General features: G+C 46.4%; 5 non-coding genes and 2 pseudogenes across 5 annotated transcripts; all 7 read right to left on the bottom strand.

Annotated features, from left to right (window-relative positions):
- Window positions 1–1,851: 1,851 nt before the first annotated feature.
- LOC130350244 (U2 spliceosomal RNA) lies at window positions 1,852–2,042 on the bottom strand. The gene has a single exon (XR_008887399.1). It is a non-coding gene; the product is annotated as a U2 spliceosomal RNA (small nuclear RNA).
- A 2,088-nt stretch (window positions 2,043–4,130) lies between these two features.
- Window positions 4,131–4,321, bottom strand: LOC130350271 (U2 spliceosomal RNA). Its single transcript, XR_008887419.1, has one exon. It is a non-coding gene; the product is annotated as a U2 spliceosomal RNA (small nuclear RNA).
- A 2,090-nt stretch (window positions 4,322–6,411) lies between these two features.
- On the bottom strand, window positions 6,412–6,602 carry LOC130350273 (U2 spliceosomal RNA). The gene has a single exon (XR_008887420.1). It is a non-coding gene; the product is annotated as a U2 spliceosomal RNA (small nuclear RNA).
- Window positions 6,603–8,697: 2,095 nt separating this feature from the next.
- LOC130350274 (U2 spliceosomal RNA) lies at window positions 8,698–8,888 on the bottom strand. The gene has a single exon (XR_008887421.1). It is a non-coding gene; the product is annotated as a U2 spliceosomal RNA (small nuclear RNA).
- A 2,084-nt stretch (window positions 8,889–10,972) lies between these two features.
- Window positions 10,973–11,152, bottom strand: LOC130350252 (U2 spliceosomal RNA; annotated as a pseudogene).
- Window positions 11,153–11,845: 693 nt separating this feature from the next.
- Window positions 11,846–12,005, bottom strand: LOC130350254 (U2 spliceosomal RNA; annotated as a pseudogene).
- Window positions 12,006–14,097: 2,092 nt separating this feature from the next.
- Window positions 14,098–14,288, bottom strand: LOC130350275 (U2 spliceosomal RNA). The gene has a single exon (XR_008887422.1). It is a non-coding gene; the product is annotated as a U2 spliceosomal RNA (small nuclear RNA).
- Window positions 14,289–15,385: the final 1,097 nt, after the last annotated feature.

The raw sequence follows: 15,385 nt of genomic DNA on the forward strand, positions 1-15,385 counted from the left end.
TCCTACTTGCATGTGACACTGGGCTTAGGATCTGCATAGGAAACACACACACAAGCACACACCTACCTTTGTTGCCTGCAGATGCCTCCTTGGCTGTCCCCAAACGGTATCAAACCAACACCCACGGGAAGCTGTAAGCATAGAGGACATGCCTGCACCCCATTGGACTTACCTGTGTGGGTTAAATCCGGGTTATTTGACAACCTATGGCGGTGATGGTTCTGCTCAGGCAGAGCAGTGCTGATGCTCCTCATAAAGCTGTCGCTGCTGTGAAGGTTCTAGGTGACATCACAAATCCCTATGGTTACATACACAACAAAGCTGGGTTGTTGTTGTTTACACTCTGCAAGGCCTGTGGAAGTGAGTGACATCATAGCACTGTAGTTCTGAGGGTTCAAGATGGATGCAACAATCTCCTGTTGCTTCTATGAAGGCCGTAATAGACGACATCACCAAACAGCTCCATAGTCACATACACAGCAAAGGAGAGATGTTGTTTACACCTAGTGATGTCAGTGGTATTGAGTGACATCACAGCACAGTGCTAAGGCTCCTGGGCCTGGACACAGCAGCGGCTGCAATATCTCAACGGAGAATACGTTTATATCTATGTGTGTGTGTGCGCATATATATATATATATATATATATATATATATATATATATATATATATATATTTCTCCGCCGAAATCACTTTTAAACCCATTTCCACCTTTTTTTCCCTTCTCTTCCTCTTACTTTTTTTTCACGTTTTTTTACGTTTTTCTCCTTTTCGCCTCTTTTCTGGGCGTATTATTCTTCTTTTTCTTCTTTTTTTTCGTCTAATGCATACCCCATCAGTGCAGCAATGCTTATTCAATACCGCCAGCAGATGGAGACACTGGGGGATAATTTTCTAAGGATTTATACTGATTTTTCCTGTCTGAATTTGTCGCACAGAAAGTTGCAGGCCAAATATGTGTGACATTTCTGCGACTTTAGCTTCTAGAGCATTTTTACAACATTATACATAGGTGCTGAATACATAAAAAGCGACTGTTCAGCGACAGACAAGTCGCATCGGCTGAAAGTAGGCCAGAATGTCAGTCCATGTTGGAGCAGGTTTAGATACAGTCTAAAGCATAGATCTCAAAGTCTGTGCACAGAATTTAGCAAGGGCCTCGCACCTTCTGATGCATCAGGTAGGTGCACAATAGCATAGCCTAACCCTCTGTACTTTGGTCTATATTGATGCGGGACATAGACAGCCAGCTGATGACCAATCCATTAGTGCAATGGATGGCTGGAAGCATTTGTCTTTGCCTTTGCAATACCACAGAAGCAATGCATGGTCAATGTACAGCAATGACACACCTGTGTGAACAGCCAGGAGACCCCCCCCCCCCCCCATGTTATGTTACATAGTTACATAGTTAGTACGGTCGAAAAAAGACATATGTCCATCAAGTTCAACCAGGGAATTAAGGGGTAGGGGTGTGGCGCGATATTGGGGAAGGGATGAGATTTTATATTTCTTCATAAGCATTAATCTTATTTTGTCAATTAGGAACATTCAGCACCCACCCGCTATCAAGGCAGCTGCCTATCATGTCATGCCCTACCTGCACAGGTGTGCTGGCTACTCAAATGATCCAATTAAGGAGGCCATTTAGTCAGCAGCAGCAGAAGTCCTGTGCCTGGACGCTCCAACAGGGGCCAGACACAAGCAGAAGCAGAAGCAGCAGAAGCAGCAGCAGCACCACCTTTTGTTTTTTGGCTGCAGCAGCAGCAAGGCCCACAGGGCTGGCTAGCTGGCTAGCCAGCAAGCAGGTAGCAATGAAAGTAGGAATCTTTCTTTTTAACCCTGTAAGGGGGTGGTGCACTGTACCCGAAGATACTGCCATATCGGGTCAATGCATAGGGCGACGGAAGCAAGCTTCGAAATCGGCCCCCATTCTCAAAAATCCATTTAATATATGGTCCCCAGATAGGGGACGTATCAGATATTAAACTGATAAGAACAGATACTACACTTGATCTTAGCCAAAAGGCCGAGAAGCGATAACCGTGAAAGGGGCGGGCCCAACAAGGTCCCCTTCATGGGCACTATCACTGCTTGCTGTCAGGGAGGCTGCCAGACAATTTTCCATGCACACTCTGGGCTGGGGGGCAGTCAACCACCAGTACACACAGCAGAACCTAAACCCATACCATTATTGCTAAGCAGCAAGACAGGGGCCCATTGCACTCCCACGGGGCCTTTTTAAATGCAATCCATAACCCGGATTTGCCAGGAACCCTTCTTACTCCTCCTACTTGCATGTGACACTGGGCTTAGGATCTGCATAGGAAACACACACACAAGCACACACCTACCTTTGTTGCCTGCAGATGCCTCCTTGGCTATCCCCAAACGGTATCAAACCAGCACCCACGGGAAGCTGTAAGCATAGAGGACATGCCTGCACCCCATTGGACTTACCTGTGTGGGTTAAATCCGGGTTATTTGACAACCTATGGCGGTGATGGTTCTGCTCAGGCAGAGCAGTGCTGATGCTCCTCATAAAGCTGTCGCTGCTGTGAAGGTTCTAGGTGACATCACAAATCCCTATGGTTACATACACAACAAAGCTGGGTTGTTGTTGTTTACACTCTGCAAGGCCTGTGGAAGTGAGTGACATCATAGCACTGTAGTTCTGAGGGTTCAAGATGGATGCAACAATCTCCTGTTGCTTCTATGAAGGCCGTAATAGACGACATCACCAAACAGCTCCATAGTCACATACACAGCAAAGGAGAGATGTTGTTTACACCTAGTGATGTCAGTGGTATTGAGTGACATCACAGCACAGTGCTAAGGCTCCTGGGCCTGGACACAGCAGCGGCTGCAATATCTCAACGGAGAATACGTTTATATCTATGTGTGTGTGTGCGCATATATATATATATATATATATATATATATATATATATATTTCTCCGCCGAAATCACTTTTAAACCCATTTCCACCTTTTTTTCCCTTCTCTTCCTCTTACTTTTTTTTCACGTTTTTTTACGTTTTTCTCCTTTTCGCCTCTTTTCTGGGCGTATTATTCTTCTTTTTCTTCTTTTTTTTCGTCTAATGCATACCCCATCAGTGCAGCAATGCTTATTCAATACCGCCAGCAGATGGAGACACTGGGGGATAATTTTCTAAGGATTTATACTGATTTTTCCTGTCTGAATTTGTCGCACAGAAAGTTGCAGGCCAAATATGTGTGACATTTCTGCGACTTTAGCTTCTAGAGCATTTTTACAACATTATACATAGGTGCTGAATACATAAAAAGCGACTGTTCAGCGACAGACAAGTCGCATCGGCTGAAAGTAGGCCAGAATGTCAGTCCATGTTGGAGCAGGTTTAGATACAGTCTAAAGTATAGATCTCAAAGTCTGTGCACAGAATTTAGCAAGGGCCTCGCACCTTCTGATGCATCAGGTAGGTGCACAATAGCATAGCCTAACCCTCTGTACTTTGGTCTATATTGATGCGGGACATAGACAGCCAGCTGATGACCAATCCATTAGTGCAATGGATGGCTGGAAGCATTTGTCTTTGCCTTTGCAATACCACAGAAGCAATGCATGGTCAATGTACAGCAATGACACACCTGTGTGAACAGCCAGGAGACCCCCCCCCCCCCCCCCATGTTATGTTACATAGTTACATAGTTAGTACGGTCGAAAAAAGACATATGTCCATCAAGTTCAACCAGGGAATTAAGGGGTAGGGGTGTGGCGCGATATTGGGGAAGGGATGAGATTTTATATTTCTTCATAAGCATTAATCTTATTTTGTCAATTAGGAACATTCAGCACCCACCCGCTATCAAGGCAGCTGCCTATCATGTCATGCCCTACCTGCACAGGTGTGCTGGCTACTCAAATGATCCAATTAAGGAGGCCATTTAGTCAGCAGCAGCAGAAGTCCTGTGCCTGGACGCTCCAACAGGGGCCAGACACAAGCAGAAGCAGAAGCAGCAGAAGCAGCAGCAGCACCACCTTTTGTTTTTTGGCTGCAGCAGCAGCAAGGCCCACAGGGCTGGCTAGCTGGCTAGCCAGCAAGCAGGTAGCAATGAAAGTAGGAATCTTTCTTTTTAACCCTGTAAGGGGGTGGTGCACTGTACCCGAAGATACTGCCATATCGGGTCAATGCATAGGGCGACGGAAGCAAGCTTCGAAATCGGCCCCCGTTCTCAAAAATCCATTTAATATATGGTCCCCAGATAGGGGACGTATCAGATATTAAACTGATAAGAACAGATACTACACTTGATCTTAGCCAAAAGGCCGAGAAGCGATAACCGTGAAAGGGGCGGGCCCAACAAGGTCCCCTTCATGGGCACTATCACTGCTTGCTGTCAGGGAGGCTGCCAGACAATTTTCCATGCACACTCTGGGCTGGGGGGCAGTCAACCACCAGTACACACAGCAGAACCTAAACCCATACCATTATTGCTAAGCAGCAAGACAGGGGCCCATTGCACTCCCACGGGGCCTTTTTAAATGCAATCCATAACCCGGATTTGCCAGGAACCCTTCTTACTCCTCCTACTTGCATGTGACACTGGGCTTAGGATCTGCATAGGAAACACACACACAAGCACACACCTACCTTTGTTGCCTGCAGATGCCTCCTTGGCTGTCCCCAAACGGTATCAAACCAACACCCACGGGAAGCTGTAAGCATAGAGGACATGCCTGCACCCCATTGGACTTACCTGTGTGGGTTAAATCCGGGTTATTTGACAACCTATGGCGGTGATGGTTCTGCTCAGGCAGAGCAGTGCTGATGCTCCTCATAAAGCTGTCGCTGCTGTGAAGGTTCTAGGTGACATCACAAATCCCTATGGTTACATACACAACAAAGCTGGGTTGTTGTTGTTTACACTCTGCAAGGCCTGTGGAAGTGAGTGACATCATAGCACTGTAGTTCTGAGGGTTCAAGATGGATGCAACAATCTCCTGTTGCTTCTATGAAGGCCGTAATAGACGACATCACCAAACAGCTCCATAGTCACATACACAGCAAAGGAGAGATGTTGTTTACACCTAGTGATGTCAGTGGTATTGAGTGACATCACAGCACAGTGCTAAGGCTCCTGGGCCTGGACACAGCAGCGGCTGCAATATCTCAACGGAGAATACGTTTATATCTATGTGTGTGTGTGCGCATATATATATATATATATATATATATATATATATATATATATATATTTCTCCGCCGAAATCACTTTTAAACCCATTTCCACCTTTTTTTCCCTTCTCTTCCTCTTACTTTTTTTTCACGTTTTTTTACGTTTTTCTCCTTTTCGCCTCTTTTCTGGGCGTATTATTCTTCTTTTTCTTCTTTTTTTTCGTCTAATGCATACCCCATCAGTGCAGCAATGCTTATTCAATACCGCCAGCAGATGGAGACACTGGGGGATAATTTTCTAAGGATTTATACTGATTTTTCCTGTCTGAATTTGTCGCACAGAAAGTTGCAGGCCAAATATGTGTGACATTTCTGCGACTTTAGCTTCTAGAGCATTTTTACAACATTATACATAGGTGCTGAATACATAAAAAGCGACTGTTCAGCGACAGACAAGTCGCATCGGCTGAAAGTAGGCCAGAATGTCAGTCCATGTTGGAGCAGGTTTAGATACAGTCTAAAGCATAGATCTCAAAGTCTGTGCACAGAATTTAGCAAGGGCCTCGCACCTTCTGATGCATCAGGTAGGTGCACAATAGCATAGCCTAACCCTCTGTACTTTGGTCTATATTGATGCGGGACATAGACAGCCAGCTGATGACCAATCCATTAGTGCAATGGATGGCTGGAAGCATTTGTCTTTGCCTTTGCAATACCACAGAAGCAATGCATGGTCAATGTACAGCAATGACACACCTGTGTGAACAGCCAGGAGACCCCCCCCCCCCCATGTTATGTTACATAGTTACATAGTTAGTACGGTCGAAAAAAGACATATGTCCATCAAGTTCAACCAGGGAATTAAGGGGTAGGGGTGTGGCGCGATATTGGGGAAGGGATGAGATTTTATATTTCTTCATAAGCATTAATCTTATTTTGTCAATTAGGAACATTCAGCACCCACCCACTATCAAGGCAGCTGCCTATCATGTCATGCCCTACCTGCACAGGTGTGCTGGCTACTCAAATGATCCAATTAAGGAGGCCATTTAGTCAGCAGCAGCAGAAGTCCTGTGCCTGGACGCTCCAACAGGGGCCAGACACAAGCAGAAGCAGAAGCAGCAGAAGCAGCAGCAGCACCACCTTTTGTTTTTTGGCTGCAGCAGCAGCAAGGCCCACAGGGCTGGCTAGCTGGCTAGCCAGCAAGCAGGTAGCAATGAAAGTAGGAATCTTTCTTTTTAACCCTGTAAGGGGGTGGTGCACTGTACCCGAAGATACTGCCATATCGGGTCAATGCATAGGGCGACGGAAGCAAGCTTCGAAATCGGCCCCCGTTCTCAAAAATCCATTTAATATATGGTCCCCAGATAGGGGACGTATCAGATATTAAACTGATAAGAACAGATACTACACTTGATCTTAGCCAAAAGGCCGAGAAGCGATAACCGTGAAAGGGGCGGGCCCAACAAGGTCCCCTTCATGGGCACTATCACTGCTTGCTGTCAGGGAGGCTGCCAGACAATTTTCCATGCACACTCTGGGCTGGGGGGCAGTCAACCACCAGTACACACAGCAGAACCTAAACCCATACCATTATTGCTAAGCAGCAAGACAGGGGCCCATTGCACTCCCACGGGGCCTTTTTAAATGCAATCCATAACCCGGATTTGCCAGGAACCCTTCTTACTCCTCCTACTTGCATGTGACACTGGGCTTAGGATCTGCATAGGAAACACACACACAAGCACACACCTACCTTTGTTGCCTGCAGATGCCTCCTTGGCTGTCCCCAAACGGTATCAAACCAACACCCACGGGAAGCTGTAAGCATAGAGGACATGCCTGCACCCCATTGGACTTACCTGTGTGGGTTAAATCCGGGTTATTTGACAACCTATGGCGGTGATGGTTCTGCTCAGGCAGAGCAGTGCTGATGCTCCTCATAAAGCTGTCGCTGCTGTGAAGGTTCTAGGTGACATCACAAATCCCTATGGTTACATACACAACAAAGCTGGGTTGTTGTTGTTTACACTCTGCAAGGCCTGTGGAAGTGAGTGACATCATAGCACTGTAGTTCTGAGGGTTCAAGATGGATGCAACAATCTCCTGTTGCTTCTATGAAGGCCGTAATAGACGACATCACCAAACAGCTCCATAGTCACATACACAGCAAAGGAGAGATGTTGTTTACACCTAGTGATGTCAGTGGTATTGAGTGACATCACAGCACAGTGCTAAGGCTCCTGGGCCTGGACACAGCAGCGGCTGCAATATCTCAACGGAGAATACGTTTATATCTATGTGTGTGTGTGCGCATATATATATATATATATATATATATATATATATATATATATATATTTCTCCGCCGAAATCACTTTTAAACCCATTTCCACCTTTTTTTCCCTTCTCTTCCTCTTACTTTTTTTTCACGTTTTTTTTACGTTTTTCTCCTTTTCGCCTCTTTTCTGGGCGTATTATTCTTCTTTTTCTTCTTTTTTTTCGTCTAATGCATACCCCATCAGTGCAGCAATGCTTATTCAATACCGCCAGCAGATGGAGACACTGGGGGATAATTTTCTAAGGATTTATACTGATTTTTCCTGTCTGAATTTGTCGCACAGAAAGTTGCAGGCCAAATATGTGTGACATTTCTGCGACTTTAGCTTCTAGAGCATTTTTACAACATTATACATAGGTGCTGAATACATAAAAAGCGACTGTTCAGCGACAGACAAGTCGCATCGGCTGAAAGTAGGCCAGAATGTCAGTCCATGTTGGAGCAGGTTTAGATACAGTCTAAAGCATAGATCTCAAAGTCTGTGCACAGAATTTAGCAAGGGCCTCGCACCTTCTGATGCATCAGGTAGGTGCACAATAGCATAGCCTAACCCTCTGTACTTTGGTCTATATTGATGCGGGACATAGACAGCCAGCTGATGACCAATCCATTAGTGCAATGGATGGCTGGAAGCATTTGTCTTTGCCTTTGCAATACCACAGAAGCAATGCATGGTCAATGTACAGCAATGACACACCTGTGTGAACAGCCAGGAGACCCCCCCCCCCCCCCCCATGTTATGTTACATAGTTACATAGTTAGTACGGTCGAAAAAAGACATATGTCCATCAAGTTCAACCAGGGAATTAAGGGGTAGGGGTGTGGCGCGATATTGGGGAAGGGATGAGATTTTATATTTCTTCATAAGCATTAATCTTATTTTGTCAATTAGGAACATTCAGCACCCACCCGCTATCAAGGCAGCTGCCTATCATGTCATGCCCTACCTGCACAGGTGTGCTGGCTACTCAAATGATCCAATTAAGGAGGCCATTTAGTCAGCAGCAGCAGAAGTCCTGTGCCTGGACGCTCCAACAGGGGCCAGACACAAGCAGAAGCAGAAGCAGCAGAAGCAGCAGCAGCACCACCTTTTGTTTTTTGGCTGCAGCAGCAGCAAGGCCCACAGGGCTGGCTAGCTGGCTAGCCAGCAAGCAGGTAGCAATGAAAGTAGGAATCTTTCTTTTTAACCCTGTAAGGGGGTGGTGCACTGTACCCGAAGATACTGCCATATCGGGTCAATGCATAGGGCGACGGAAGCAAGCTTCGAAATCGGCCCCCGTTCTCAAAAATCCATTTAATATATGGTCCCCAGATAGGGGACGTATCAGATATTAAACTGATAAGAACAGATACTACACTTGATCTTAGCCAAAAGGCCGAGAAGCGATAACCGTGAAAGGGGCGGGCCCAACAAGGTCCCCTTCATGGGCACTATCACTGCTTGCTGTCAGGGAGGCTGCCAGACAATTTTCCATGCACACTCTGGGCTGGGGGGCAGTCAACCACCAGTACACACAGCAGAACCTAAACCCATACCATTATTGCTAAGCAGCAAGACAGGGGCCCATTGCACTCCCACGGGGCCTTTTTAAATGCAATCCATAACCCGGATTTGCCAGGAACCCTTCTTACTCCTCCTACTTGCATGTGACACTGGGCTTAGGATCTGCATAGGAAACACACACACAAGCACACACCTACCTTTGTTGCCTGCAGATGCCTCCTTGGCTGTCCCCAAACGGTATCAAACCAACACCCACGGGAAGCTGTAAGCATAGAGGACATGCCTGCACCCCATTGGACTTACCTGTGTGGGTTAAATCCGGGTTATTTGACAACCTATGGCGGTGATGGTTCTGCTCAGGCAGAGCAGTGCTGATGCTCCTCATAAAGCTGTCGCTGCTGTGAAGGTTCTAGGTGACATCACAAATCCCTATGGTTACATACACAACAAAGCTGGGTTGTTGTTGTTTACACTCTGCAAGGCCTGTGGAAGTGAGTGACATCATAGCACTGTAGTTCTGAGGGTTCAAGATGGATGCAACAATCTCCTGTTGCTTCTATGAAGGCCGTAATAGACGACATCACCAAACAGCTCCATAGTCACATACACAGCAAAGGAGAGATGTTGTTTACACCTAGTGATGTCAGTGGTATTGAGTGACATCACAGCACAGTGCTAAGGCTCCTGGGCCTGGACACAGCAGCGGCTGCAATATCTCAACGGAGAATACGTTTATATCTATGTGTGTGTGTGCGCATATATATATATATATATATATATATATATATATATATATATTTCTCCGCCGAAATCACTTTTAAACCCATTTCCACCTTTTTTTCCCTTCTCTTCCTCTTACTTTTTTTTCACGTTTTTTTACGTTTTTCTCCTTTTCGCCTCTTTTCTGGGCGTATTATTCTTCTTTTTCTTCTTTTTTTTCGTCTAATGCATACCCCATCAGTGCAGCAATGCTTATTCAATACCGCCAGCAGATGGAGACACTGGGGGATAATTTTCTAAGGATTTATACTGATTTTTCCTGTCTGAATTTGTCGCACAGAAAGTTGCAGGCCAAATATGTGTGACATTTCTGCGACTTTAGCTTCTAGAGCATTTTTACAACATTATACATAGGTGCTGAATACATAAAAAGCGACTGTTCAGCGACAGACAAGTCGCATCGGCTGAAAGTAGGCCAGAATGTCAGTCCATGTTGGAGCAGGTTTAGATACAGTCTAAAGCATAGATCTCAAAGTCTGTGCACAGAATTTAGCAAGGGCCTCGCACCTTCTGATGCATCAGGTAGGTGCACAATAGCATAGCCTAACCCTCTGTACTTTGGTCTATATTGATGCGGGACATAGACAGCCAGCTGATGACCAATCCATTAGTGCAATGGATGGCTGGAAGCATTTGTCTTTGCCTTTGCAATACCACAGAAGCAATGCATGGTCAATGTACAGCAATGACACACCTGTGTGAACAGCCAGGAGACCCCCCCCCCCCCCCCCATGTTATGTTACATAGTTACATAGTTAGTACGGTCGAAAAAAGACATATGTCCATCAAGTTCAACCAGGGAATTAAGGGGTAGGGGTGTGGCGCGATATTGGGGAAGGGATGAGATTTTATATTTCTTCATAAGCATTAATCTTATTTTGTCAATTAGGAACATTCAGCACCCACCCGCTATCAAGGCAGCTGCCTATCATGTCATGCCCTACCTGCACAGGTGTGCTGGCTACTCAAATGATCCAATTAAGGAGGCCATTTAGTCAGCAGCAGCAGAAGTCCTGTGCCTGGACGCTCCAACAGGGGCCAGACACAAGCAGAAGCAGAAGCAGCAGAAGCAGCACCACCTTTTGTTTTTTGGCTGCAGCAGCAGCAAGGCCCACAGGGCTGGCTAGCTGGCTAGCCAGCAAGCAGGTAGCAATGAAAGTAGGAATCTTTCTTTTTAACCCTGTAAGGGGGTGGTGCACTGTACCCGAAGATACTGCCATATCGGGTCAATGCATAGGGCGACGGAAGCAAGCTTCGAAATCGGCCCCCGTTCTCAAAAATCCATTTAATATATGGTCCCCAGATAGGGGACGTATCAGATATTAAACTGATAAGAACAGATTTTTTTTTTTTTTATCTAAAGCCGAGGAACGTGCTTTCGATTCACCCAAAGTGCAAGAAAAAGTGCAAACGTGTTACACTAAAAAAACGTGCACAAAGGATGCGGTCTATCGCAAGCCCTTCTCCGATAGGAGAGAGGCCCCCCAACAAACCTTACCCTTCACCTCCGGACCAAAATGTACCTGCGAGGTTCCAGGTTCGATGTCCCTTTTCGCCGAAGCTACTAGGGGACCACAAATGCTCCCGGCATCCCCCTTGGCGTTGGCCAAGGTATCTGCCCGCAGAGCCGATTACGGTAGGTACCCTGCCAAAGCAGGAGTACCCGGGGTGTTTGCAGGGAGGTGCGGAACCTAATGGCCACACACACCTCCCCTAGACCGCCAGGAGGGACACCCAGAAGGGCTACCGCATCCTGACAAATCCTGTGAACACACAACACGCAAAAAGTGACACAGTGAGACAAAAAAGAAATAAATAAGTGAATGTGTGCAGATATACTGCCCGGACATCCGGCCGGATCTATAAAAATTTCTCTGATCCTAGCCAGAAGGCCGGGAATCAAGAGGTGAGTGCCACAAGGTGAAGAGATTATGGTGCCCGTGCTTCAACTCAGTGAGTCTATTCTCCCAGTGAGTTTCGGCACCTCGGGGTCACCACTCCCCGAGGCACAAAAGTACCTCGGCTCTAGACCCTCTCAGCCTCATGGCGAGACCCGGAGGGAACAGGTCACATCGGGGCAGCCGTCGAGCTGATTCCTCAGAACCAGCCCCGGAAAGCCCTGGTACACCTGCATCCTCCATGCAGCACCCATCCCCACCAGCATGAAAACTGATAAGAACAGATACTACACTTGATCTTAGCCAAAAGGCCGAGAAGCGATAACCGTGAAAGGGGCGGGCCCAACAAGGTCCCCTTCATGGGCACTATCACTGCTTGCTGTCAGGGAGGCTGCCAGACAATTTTCCATGCACACTCTGGGCTGGGGGGCAGTCAACCACCAGTACACACAGCAGAACCTAAACCCATACCATTATTGCTAAGCAGCAAGACAGGGGCCCATTGCACTCCCACGGGGCCTTTTTAAATGCAATCCATAACCCGGATTTGCCAGGAACCCTTCTTACTCCTCCTACTTGCATGTGACACTGGGCTTAGGATCTGCATAGGAAACACACACACAAGCACACACCTACCTTTGTTGCCTGCAGATGCCTCCTTGGCTGTCCCCAAACGGTATCAAACCAACACCCACGGGAAGCTGTAAGCATAGAGGACATGCCTGCACCCCATTGGACTTACCTGTGTGGGTTAAATCCGGGTTATTTGACAACCTATGGCGGTGATGGTTCTGCTCAGGCAGAGCAGTGCTGATGCTCCTCATAAAGCTGTCGCTGCTGTGAAGGTTCTAGGTGACATCACAAATCCCTATGGTTACATACACAACAAAGCTGGGTTGTTGTTGTTTACACTCTGCAAGGCCTGTGGAAGTGAGTGACATCATAGCACTGTAGTTCTGAGGGTTCAAGATGGATGCAACAATCTCCTGTTGCTTCTATGAAGGCCGTAATAGACGACATCACCAAACAGCTCCATAGTCACATACACAGCAAAGGAGAGATGTTGTTTACACCTAGTGATGTCAGTGGTATTGAGTGACATCACAGCACAGTGCTAAGGCTCCTGGGCCTGGACACAGCAGCGGCTGCAATATCTCAACGGAGAATACGTTTATATCTATGTGTGTGTGTGCGCATATATATATATATATATATATATATATATATATATATATATATATTTCTCCGCCGAAATCACTTTTAAACCCATTTCCACCTTTTTTTCCCTTCTCTTCCTCTTACTTTTTTTTCACGTTATTTTACGTTTTTCTCCTTTTCGCCTCTTTTCTGGGCGTATTATTCTTCTTTTTCTTCTTTTTTTTCGTCTAATGCATACCCCATCAGTGCAGCAATGCTTATTCAATACCGCCAGCAGATGGAGACACTGGGGGATAATTTTCTAAGGATTTATACTGATTTTTCCTGTCTGAATTTGTCGCACAGAAAGTTGCAGGCCAAATATGTGTGACATTTCTGCGACTTTAGCTTCTAGAGCATTTTTACAACATTATACATAGGTGCTGAATACATAAAAAGCGACTGTTCAGCGACAGACAAGTCGCATCGGCTGAAAGTAGGCCAGAATGTCAGTCCATGTTGGAGCAGGTTTAGATACAGTCTAAAGCATAGATCTCAAAGTCTGTGCACAGAATTTAGCAAGGGCCTCGCACCTTCTGATGCATCAGGTAGGTGCACAATAGCATAGCCTAACCCTCTGTACTTTGGTCTATATTGATGCGGGACATAGACAGCCAGCTGATGACCAATCCATTAGTGCAATGGATGGCTGGAAGCATTTGTCTTTGCCTTTGCAATACCACAGAAGCAATGCATGGTCAATGTACAGCAATGACACACCTGTGTGAACAGCCAGGAGACCCCCCCCCCCCCCCATGTTATGTTACATAGTTACATAGTTAGTACGGTCGAAAAAAGACATATGTCCATCAAGTTCAACCAGGGAATTAAGGGGTAGGGGTGTGGCGCGATATTGGGGAAGGGATGAGATTTTATATTTCTTCATAAGCATTAATCTTATTTTGTCAATTAGGAACATTCAGCACCCACCCGCTATCAAGGCAGCTGCCTATCATGTCATGCCCTACCTGCACAGGTGTGCTGGCTACTCAAATGATCCAATTAAGGAGGCCATTTAGTCAGCAGCAGCAGAAGTCCTGTGCCTGGACGCTCCAACAGGGGCCAGACACAAGCAGAAGCAGAAGCAGCAGAAGCAGCAGCAGCACCACCTTTTGTTTTTTGGCTGCCGCAGCAGCAAGGCCCACAGGGCTGGCTAGCTGGCTAGCCAGCAAGCAGGTAGCAATGAAAGTAGGAATCTTTCTTTTTAACCCTGTAAGGGGGTGGTGCACTGTACCCGAAGATACTGCCATATCGGGTCAATGCATAGGGCGACGGAAGCAAGCTTCGAAATCGGCCCCCGTTCTCAAAAATCCATTTAATATATGGTCCCCAGATAGGGGACGTATCAGATATTAAACTGATAAGAACAGATACTACACTTGATCTTAGCCAAAAGGCCGAGAAGCGATAACCGTGAAAGGGGCGGGCCCAACAAGGTCCCCTTCATGGGCACTATCACTGCTTGCTGTCAGGGAGGCTGCCAGACAATTTTCCATGCACACTCTGGGCTGGGGGGCAGTCAACCACCAGTACACACAGCAGAACCTAAACCCATACCATTATTGCTAAGCAGCAAGACAGGGGCCCATTGCACTCCCACGGGGCCTTTTTAAATGCAATCCATAACCCGGATTTGCCAGGAACCCTTCTTACTCCTCCTACTTGCATGTGACACTGGGCTTAGGATCTGCATAGGAAACACACACACAAGCACACACCTACCTTTGTTGCCTGCAGATGCCTCCTTGGCTGTCCCCAAACGGTATCAAACCAACACCCACGGGAAGCTGTAAGCATAGAGGACATGCCTGCACCCCATTGGACTTACCTGTGTGGGTTAAATCCGGGTTATTTGACAACCTATGGCGGTGATGGTTCTGCTCAGGCAGAGCAGTGCTGATGCTCCTCATAAAGCTGTCGCTGCTGTGAAGGTTCTAGGTGACATCACAAATCCCTATGGTTACATACACAACAAAGCTGGGTTGTTGTTGTTTACACTCTGCAAGGCCTGTGGAAGTCAGTGACATCATAGCACTGTAGTTCTGAGGGTTCTAGATGGATGCAACAATCTCCTGTTGCTTCTATGAAGGCCATAATAGACGACATCACCAAACAGCTCCATAGTCACATACACAGCAAAGGAGAGATGTTGTTTACACCTAGTGATGTCAGTGGTATTGAGTGACATCACAGCACAGTGCTAAGGCTCCTGGGCCTGGACACAGCAGCGGCTGCAATATCTCAACGGAGAATACGTTTATATCTATGTGTGTGTGTGCGCATATATATATATATATATATATATATATATTTCTCCGCCGAAATCACTTTTAAACCCATTTCCACCTTTTTTTCCCTTCTCTTCCTCTTACTTTTTTTTCACGTTTTTTTACGTTTTTCTCCTTTTCGCCTCTTTTCTGGGCGTATTATTCTTCTTTTTCTTCTTTTTTTTCGTCTAATGCATACCCCATCAGTGCAGCAATGCTTATTCAATACCGCCAGCAGA

Source organism: Hyla sarda, unplaced genomic scaffold, assembly GCF_029499605.1.
Source record: "Hyla sarda isolate aHylSar1 unplaced genomic scaffold, aHylSar1.hap1 scaffold_941, whole genome shotgun sequence".
NCBI lineage: Eukaryota > Metazoa > Chordata > Amphibia > Anura > Hylidae > Hyla > Hyla sarda.